Genomic DNA, 10,202 nt, shown 5'->3' on the forward strand with positions numbered 1-10,202 from the left:
CAATGTAGGTGTGGTTTAAGGGTTTGTAGCCTGCATCAGTAATGACCATGCAATTGAGATCCTGACATCAGAGGCATGAGGCATTCCTTAAAAGGACAAACCATAGCCTTTTTTTGTCAAACCCCTTTCATAAATTACTCAGATTTTAATTCTTGCAACTTTAATCTCATATTTGTAACTTTGCCAAATTTCTTCCCCCCTTCAGGGTTACAGAACAACAGGCTTGAGTGAAAACAGGTCTCTTGCATCTGTGGGTCAAACTCAAACATTTGCGTGAGAGCATGTCTAAATGTCATGTTTGTTGACTCATTAAGATTATGCTGATATCTATCTGAATGCTACTTTTCTCTGCTAAGTAGGGACTTATTGTCGTATTTTCCTCCTGACTGCCTAATTGGTGCTGTCACTGGCGGGAATGTAATCTCTCAAGGAAGCAATTACACAGATGGAGCGCTGAATGATGAGAACAGTGTCTCACGGACTCTATGGACATCTTGAGGGGGCATCTGACAGGCCCGGTGACATGCAGGTTTGATTAGTGGGAACATCCATTAGTTGCTGCCCACACTCAGAATGCAGCATGCAAAGGGCAGCTGTGCTTTGAAGTTTCTGTTAGAGAACAGATTTGATCAGTTTATCAACAGAAACCTATGATAGCAACAGCCCGGACAGTACTAACCCACTTCCACATCAACATAAAGCCTGTGAGACTCCAACACAATCATCAATGTCATAACATTATTTTTCATTGTTGTTGACTTGATTGTTTTCATCATCATCCTCTGTGAAGCTATCTAAATGAAAACTTTGACATGCTGACCTGTTGAGTGCGAAGAATGTATTTACAAGGGCTGTGTCCCATTTAACTCTAAATTTACAATTGGCTTTTTATTTTTATATAACATATTTTATTCATATAACATATATTATATATTTTATAATATTATATATTATATATATATTTTCCTCAGGTTAAAGTGATTTACACAAGTAGGACATGTTAACGTAAAATGTAAATATGAACTTTTCTCTTCTGTGACTGAGCACTTAACTTCATCCTGCTGTTCTAGCTTGTATTATTACGGATGATGTTTAAAACATTTTATTGCTCTTCTTGTGTTGTCTCCTTAAGATGAATTGCTTTTTGTATTCCACGTTTGGATAAAGTGAAATTACATACAGCCAAGTATGGTGACCCTCAGAGTTCGTGCTCTGCATTTAACCCATCCAAAGTGCACACACACAGCAGTGAAGACACACCCGGAGCAGTGGGCAGCCATTTATGCTGCGGCACCCAGAGAGCAGTTGGGGGTTCGGTGCCTTACTCAAGGGCACATAACTCGTGGTATTGCCGGCCCGAGACTCAAACACACAACCTTAGGGTTAGAAATCAAACTCTCTAAACACTAGGCCACGACTTCCCCTCAACTTCCCCTTCCCCTAAAAAAACAAATGTAAATATCTTTGGAAACTGCTGCACAGTTTGTTCAATAGTCTAGTCCAATTACTGGCCTGACAATGTTGACACAAATGGTTATGCCTGAACTAATAATTTCATACTTTGCCTTTAAACAGTGTCCAAAGACCCTTGCTCTCTGCCACTTCATATTCTGTTTCAAAAGAGACATGGAAAAGCATGATATTATTCTAGTGTTGATAGGGGAGAATAAATATCTGGAAGCAAATTACTTTGCAAATAGAGGGCATGTTATAAATGATCATCAAGAGCAGCTGTTGATTAGGAGCATTTCAGAGAAAGCAGGCATAAATATCTAGGGAATAATATTCTAAATAGGTTTAATGATGTTTACAGTCCAAATTTTTAAATTCCACATTTGTTTAATCCTGAGGTGGCAATATCTGTTTGTGCTTGTGTGAGGCTTATTTAGCATTGGAGCCGACAAACAATGGAGCCAGTACTATACCCACATGCTAATTATTTTTCACTGCAAGGGATGTTTGTGAATATGCTGTACTTCTACTAGGCAAACCATGTGTGTTTCATAATGCTTTTGATGCAGATGTTTGGACTTCATCGCTGACTGTGTTGATCCACAGGAGTCACTGCCGATGTTCTATGTGGACCAAGCTATGACTTGCGGGGACATGTAGTCTACAACAAAGGGCAGGTTGGAGTTCCAAATGAACGGTTTTCCTAAAGGTTAGCGGATTAGTATTAAGATGTTTTAGTAATAAGTCCCAACCCACATATGTCTCTTCCTGCTCTGTGTGGATCATGCAGCGGGTCAGATTAAGGATATGGGGATGGATGGGAGACAGATCTGACAGCAGTAGGGGAAGAAAAAGTAATTAATTGCGTTCTTCCATAATTAATGACTTCTACTTTCCCTTAATCACAGAGCCACATCCTGGGAGTATCAATGAGAAACACCATAGGGCTGTTTATTTGGAGCATGCTAGGTTGGAGGGCCCCTGCTGCTGAGAGGATGACGACAGGAAGTGGATGCCATAGTGGTAAACTCATGACTGTATTAGATATCATTTAGCACACTCAAAACGTAAGAGGAAGCTATGTATTGCTGCCAAGGAAGATTTTACTGTAATTATCTTTGGATGTCATTTAAATTATGTATTTACTAAAGGATGCACATGAGAAATCATGAATCATTGCCACCAAGATCAATACTGATGTTCAGGCTTTTTTTCATTTCTATGAAAAAAAAACAGCATTTTTTTTTTTTTCCTTAATGTGAAATAGAACAGTTACTTTATTTGTGGCAGCTGGTGTTTGGAAATCATCTTATCTGTAATGTCTTATCTGAGTTGTTTTAATTCTTGGAAATTAAAATTCTTGGAAATGGCTCAAAGTGAGCAAAGCTTATACTAGAATCAGAGTTTATTCAGTTTACTGCTCATAGAAACATCTTTCACAGGGTTGCATTTTTTTTTTTTTTTGTGGGTTTTTGATTAATTCCAGGTATTTTCTTGTAAAACTGCGTACATGATGTTGTGTTGTCCTGCGCATAGAAATAAATGAGTAAATTAGTTTTGACACATGATGGAGTGACTGACAAGTCAAATTACTGGTCTCAGCTAGGCTCAGGATTAGCGGGGTGTTGGCAGACCAGGACAAACACATCTGGAAGGGTGACTAATGAGAAGTAATCACTATTGAGCAATATGAAATATGATGATTAAGTTTGCTTCAGAAAAGTATATTATACTGGTGCATAAATCTGTTCCATTTCAAATATACATATGATATTTATATGAACTTATTATATGAACTAAATCATTAATACAAATGACCTCACTGGAGGTATTGATATCTAGATCAGGGATTTTCAAACTGGAGTCCAGGGACCCAAAATGGTGCAAGGGGTCAGTTTTATTATTTTTTTTATTTTTTCTACAAATGCATTTGTAGGACTGTAGTGTTTTTACTTAAATGACTTTTCAAAGTTTTTCAAATTTAATTTCAAAGTTAACGTTTTCACGATAGAATGAAATATTTTCAACATTAATGATTTTAACATTCACTTTCATCAAATCTAAAGACTGTTCAGAAATCATGAGATGAATTCCAACTATTATTTTATGGACGGTATAAGTTTTTTATGAGATTAGAAAAAAAACATGTTTGTGTCAGTACAATGATATTAAATAAGCCAATTATTTATTTTGGGGAAAATAAATCAATTCATTTGAAATAATATTTAATAATGTTGTCTTTCTAATATCCCTCTCAAAACATATAACATCATTATATTTTCAATATCACTTTTTTATTATTACTGCCTTTATATTCTAGGAAGTGGGTCCCTCATATTTCATCATCATAGTCATCATAAATGTGGGTCCTTGCATGATAAAGTTTGAAAATCTCTTGATATAGATGACACTGAGCTGCAGTGGGTATAGAAAAGAATCACCCCTCTTTAAAATAATCACATTTTGTTTGCAGCCTGAAATGAAGATGGACACAGTTATTGTTTTATCCAGCTGTATTTACTCAGCTCGACTTATAACATTCAAGTGAAAGATATAACACCAACACGTCAGAAAAAAATCTAACAGCATCACTGATTTGGATAAAGGATCACCCCCTTATGTCAGTATTTTGTTGAACCACCTTTTTTTTTAAATTACAGCATTTAGTCTGTTGGTATATGTCTGTATTAACATTGCACATCTTGACTTTGTAATATTTGCCCACTCTTCTTTGCAGAACCGCTCAAGTTCAGTTCAATTTGATGGTTACTGTTTGTGTCATTACACAGATTTTTAATGGGCTTTAAATCTGGGCACTGAGGCCACACAAGGATTTTTTAATGTTTCCTCCTTCAACCGCTGTGTGGTCAGTTTTGCTGTGGTAACAGAATCTATGAGAGTAAAAAAAAACATGCACAGACAAATCCAAATTAAACCCTGCAGCTCTTGATGATACATTGATGTGTAAAGACACAGAATGATCGGTCTGTGCAAGAAACTTAACAGTGTTTGCAAGAAGAAGAATAAAAAGAAGATTGCCTCACGAGCTTGCTGCTGTGAAGCGTGTTCACAAGAGTTCTAACAGTTCGGACATTGCGTGAATCAGAGGTAAAAAAAAAAAAAAAAACTATATAAGTACTGTTCAGTTTCTTGCACAGTTTTTTTTCTTACATTTTATGTAAGTGTCTGAATCAACTGTAACCTCCATAAATTAAAAAAAATCACTGCATACAAAGCAACAATTCAACCTCCACGTCTATGTACCGATAACGTCTATAAAGTAGCAGATTACGAAGGCAGCAGGCTGTTGTTCCTCACCTCTGCTGTGTTGGCAGGGGCTGGGGGAAGGCCATGAAACCCCTATCTCTGTAACTTTGTATCAGAGTTTCCACATTACAGTTCAAAGCCTCGTGTCTATTGAAGCATTAGAATGGACTTAAGCTCAAGGACAGGACAACACTCATGCTGTCCTCTACCTCACATCCCCTTGCTGGTTTGTGGTGGCTTTTATGGATGGAGGAGGAAAAGCAGCAAAGTATTGCAATTCAGAAAGAGGGCGGCAGATGCAGGAGAGTGTCACAGAAAGCAGATACAACTGAAGATTTATTAAAAGCCGGGCCGGAGGTGGGTCAGTGAAGTAGCGAGGCTTAGGGGAGCTAAATGTGAAGACAGGCTTCACTGGGGCGTCCAAGGGTTGATAGCCAGTGAAGCATCAGAGGTGGCTTCGTTTTTTGTAAGGGATGTGTCTGACAGTAGGGTGAGTTCAATGTAGCTCAGAATCCCCCGCTGCTCATGTCACCCAGAGGCGACATAACAGAGCCATAAATAAAATGGACAAGAGGAAGGCCAGTCCTTTCTCCTGCATGTGTGACCTCACATATGAGTTACACTAATTTGATTGATTAGCTGTTATAACTTGTGAGACTTAGTCATATCCCTTTTTGAGCTGCTTCTACCCACAGGTCTTCGTGATGAACTGCGATTTCACATTTTTCCCCCTTCTTGATAGCTTTCAAGGTTTTATGGTCATCTAAATGTTAATTTAAGTCTGATTGCGTCCTCTTATCAAAAGAGTTGAATGTTCTGCACTTAGAGACATTTAGGGTTGTTAGGCAGCATGTTGTGTCGTTAAGGTGCATCTCCCATCTGTTGCATACATATCTCCTCATCAGTGCCTTGCCACTGTGTTTTCTCTGGACAAAAGGATTCAATCTTTGCACATAAGTGGAAATCCAATCTTTTGTTTTCATTTAGCCCTTCAAAATGCTGTTTGAAGATATTATATTGTCTGTTCAGTCTGTCATGGTAATGCTGTGTTGTGATATCTGCGTATGATGAGCAGCATTTCTGGACATTTGGCTCTTCAGTAATTAACATTTCTCTATTTTTTTTTTTAGCTGTACTTTTCTGGTTATTGTTTGATTGCTTTGCTGTCCCTGTGACCTGATATAATTTTTAATGATAAGTTTTGAGATATCACAGGATTATGTCATTCTTACACCAGAATATTGACTAAATCTGTTATTAGTGTAATTATTGGTGTAATGCAAAAGGAACAAATACACAAAAAACTTAATTGATTACAAAGCAAATACTTGGGCACTTTGAATATCTTTTGAGAAAATCTTAGTTTTTCCTCAACAGATATTTATGCATTGGCTTTTAATTCTTAACAATAATAACAAAAACTACTACTACTAAAAATAATAATAACATTATTATTATTATTATTAATGTTCATCTATTTTGTACTTTTCAATAGTGCTGACAAAACTGTGTGTTTTGTTCAATCTTTTGTTCATTATCTGGCTTGGCTCAATGTTCATCTTCAGTTCTCTCTTCACAGCAGTTCAGTCAGTGTACTGTTTGAATAAATGCATTACTCCGGGATATTGGTTTGTTTGAACTCAGAGGGAGTGTCAGCCACATTAAAAAAGTTAACAGCTTAAGTCATTTGTGGATTAATGCGTATTGGAGACGAGAACCGCTTCAAACGATTCAGTTCGATTTGGTGAACTGGTTCAAAAAGATCCGGTTACATCGAATGATTCGTTTGCGAACCGGATATCACAAACTGCTTTGTTTTGAACTCTCTCACAACAGACACGGAAGAGAAGACAATGCTGAATAAAGTCGTAGTTTTTGCTATTTTTGGACCAAAATGTATTTTCGATACTTCAAAAAATTCTAACTGACCCTCTGATGTCACATGGACTACTTTAATGATGTTTTTCTTACCTTTCTGGACATGGACAGTATACCGTACACACAGCTTCAATGGAAGGACTGAGAGCTCTCGGACTAAATCTATAATATCTTAAAATATCTTTTTCGATGAACTAACCCTTTAATAAGTACATCAAAGATATTTTCCCTTATACTGTTTACAGTTTCTCTTTTGTGTGTGAGCACGTGTCATTTACTCATCCAGATGTTACCCTAAACCTTTATGACTTCTTCTTATAGAGCACACACAGGAAGTTTAACCAAATACCCGAGCTTCCACGACTGGATTGTGACCAGGTACAAAAAAAAGTCTTAAAAACATTAGAAAAGTATATATATTTGAAGTCTTTTGGAGTCATACGATAGCTTTGTGTGAGGATAGCTTTGCTCTGACTGAAATGTATTCACTGAAAGTTAATTTGTGTGAAGTAAATTTTAGTTCTCATTTCTTACTCTGTTGTAAGTCCCTTAGTGTGCATAACTACGTTTATTGCTGGCAGTTTTGGGGAATTTGGTTGGTACAGCTAATGCTGCAGAAATCGAACACTTCACGTTTCAGAGGTTTCTGTATTATTCTGGAGTCAAATTTACACTTTCTATTGTCCGCAGTGAGGGCTTTGGAGCAATGGAGTGATATTAACAATCATTTAAAACGCACCTTTACATAATTTTTCCTTGCCAATATAGCTGCTGTTAGTGTTGCACAATAGCTGACATAAATCAACACCCATTTATTAATGCACAAATAAACATAATTTAAAATCTTCAGAAAGACATTTTGAATGCTTCATTTTTTATATATATTTTATTGTTTCGTTTCATTTATTTTATGATTATATGTGCATATGGTCTCATTTACAGATTCATTTTTGTAATTTTATTGCAATTGGGCATAAATTCTGAAGCAATCTGGCAAATGAGGATTATTCAAAACTGCTACTACAGTTGTCCCCTGTATATGCAACGTGTTTGGTATTTGAAATGAATTGCGTGTACTATTTTGCAGTGTCTTATGTTTCACAGTAGAATGGCTCAGTCCAAGGATTCCATCGAAATTGCATCTGCCCTCTCAACCATTATCTTATTAAACAGTTCTGTCAAATCTTGCTGAAATTAATGCTTAAGTAAATATACTGACCCATGAACTGCCCATGTAACTCTAAGATGTAGAAACGTCCCTGCCATAATGAAGGCAGTATCCTTTGATACCACCTCTCTCAGTTCAGACCTGTTAGGTATATTGGGTTACTGGTGAGCTTCATTCATCAGGTGATCGAAATGGTTCTTTTCTTCAGATTGACTACAATTTGCAGTGTTTCTTTCCTTTGCACTCGTGTCGATACACGTTTCTTAGCCCTTCAGACAGGAAATGGTGTTGTAGCTCAATCAATGTGGCGCAAAATGTGATGAGTACATCTGCTCTTATGATGCCCAATAACATAGTGGCTTATTCCAGTGATATTACACCATCCGTGACAGGCCAATCCTTCCCAACCAGCCAGATAAGAGTCTCTGCGCTCTCAACTCCTCTATGCCTCTTATTCCTTTGGCGATCATCTAAAATGTTTAAGGGAAATTGCAATACTACAGGGATCAGTATAGGCCAAGCAATAACAGAAAGTGAGATTGGAAAGGATTAAACTTGTCTGACTGCCATTATGGATTCACCGATTGCAGGAAGGGGGATCAATCTTTACCAGATTTATTCTTGTACCTTTTCTGCATACTTAATCTGTTACAGCTACGATGTTGCACATTGCTTGACACCTGTGGGCCACAATCTTTTCAGCGTCCAATCGGTGGCAGCTAATTATATCCATTATATATTAAGATGCCTCTCAACCCTGCAATTATTCAAGGCTGATCGCTTCCAAAGTGCTAAAACTGGCCCAAAGCTCCATATTCTAATGATCAAAGCTGGTCTATGTTCACATCGGCATTGGAAACTGGAGTTTAATGTGTCTTTGAGACTGAAGAATGAATGCACCAATAAACAACGTGGTCAGACTCGTGAATAACCAGTAGGCCCTGCGGCTCTCTGGAAGGTGATTTATTGCCATGGCAACATACGGCTTCTCTAGGGGTAAAGGCCATGGGTGTAAAAGTAATTTCCAAAGCAATAATACAGCTCTCACCTTATCATTACTTTTGACATTTTTCTCTTTTGTTTCCTTTTTGGAAGAGGACAAAAGAACTGAGTGCCTATTAAAGATATTAGTCATGCATCTCTGTGGACTCTAGATCCATTACATACACATAGGTATGATTATTGCTTTCAAAACGTTCAGAGATGTTGCTTAATGTTTTCTGACATAACACAGCGGAGAACTTCTCCTAGCATTCCATAAATCTCGCATTAAGCTTTTGCAATGAAGCATGGGTGATATTGCTTATACAGGTATCAAGTGAGTTATGGCCCTCCAGAGGAGCTGTCATAAAGTTTTCCATAAATACAGCATTAAGAGAACTTCCTTTCTCCAGTTGACCTTAATGCAAACATTCACGGTTTGCAAAACGCTCCATGCTTTATATTCTCTGTATATTATCTGTGCTGTGAAATGGTTAAGTTTTCCTAACAGAACGTGTTTCGGTCTTTTTCTAGAAAGGCCACAGTGGCTGTGATCTGTCTTGGCTTCACCGTTGTTGTCGTATTCACTAGTTGGACGCCTGTCAGTTAGGATAAAGATGTTCTGTGATGCTCAGCATGTGAATAGTTGCCTTCGTAGGGCTGCAGATATTGATGCTTTCGGCTAAATGCGAGTTTAATTGATGTCTTTCACTTGCAGGGTCACACTGGTCAAGACAGATGAAGAAAACATGTAGAATGTAATTTGTCAACAGCCTTGACATAAATAAGATGCTTCGCTTACAATGCTTATGTGTTACCATAGGCTGAATTAAATTCTTTACAGTAATTTTTAAAAATATTATACAGCTTGTTTTATTTGTAAGCACGGTGGAAATGTTTTAAGGTGTCTGTGCAAACAGAAAGAAACAAATGCTCCCTGTATCTGACCGTCCTTTACCTCATTAGATGAGTTAAATTTTCAGTTAGAAATGTACAGTAGCTGACAATGTCCCCCATGTCACTTGATATAATAACTGTGAATTATGAGAGATGATGACAGCTCTATATTGTCTTGTGCACATTTGCTGCTCTCGCATTATTCTTTACTCGCTATGATACTCTTTATTTCTAGATCTTTATTGATGCATTGCAAATGTTTGGAGTCTTTGTGTGTCTCTTTGATGTTCTTCTGTAGAATGTTCCAGAGGAAAAGCTGACAAGATGTGGATGGCATCACTTCCGACGCCTACACTCTGTACACACATACATACGCAGTATGTTTTTTTATTGAATAGAGGTGAAAAAAGTCAAATTGGGTATTAAATGAGTGATAATGCTGTTTCATTTTGTTTTTATTTTAAGTTAGGTTTATAATATTTGCATAATATTTGCAGCCCTCTCACCAAAATTTGGGACTGTCTAAAGACAGATTAAAATACTGCTTTGTGTGATTTTT

The 10,202-nt window shown here is 37.2% G+C and overlaps 1 long non-coding RNA gene across 1 annotated transcript; it reads left to right on the top strand.

Moving 5' to 3' along the window:
- The first annotated feature begins 417 nt into the window (after positions 1-417).
- LOC132129344 (uncharacterized) lies at positions 418-2,623 on the top strand. Its single transcript, XR_009428492.1, has 3 exons — positions 418-529; positions 2,059-2,161; positions 2,361-2,623. It is a non-coding gene; the product is annotated as an uncharacterized LOC132129344 (long non-coding RNA).
- The last annotated feature ends 7,579 nt before the right edge of the window (positions 2,624-10,202 follow it).

The sequence above is a fragment of the Carassius carassius genome, chromosome 46 (assembly GCF_963082965.1).
Source record: "Carassius carassius chromosome 46, fCarCar2.1, whole genome shotgun sequence".
NCBI classification, from domain to species: Eukaryota; Metazoa; Chordata; class Actinopteri; order Cypriniformes; family Cyprinidae; genus Carassius; species Carassius carassius.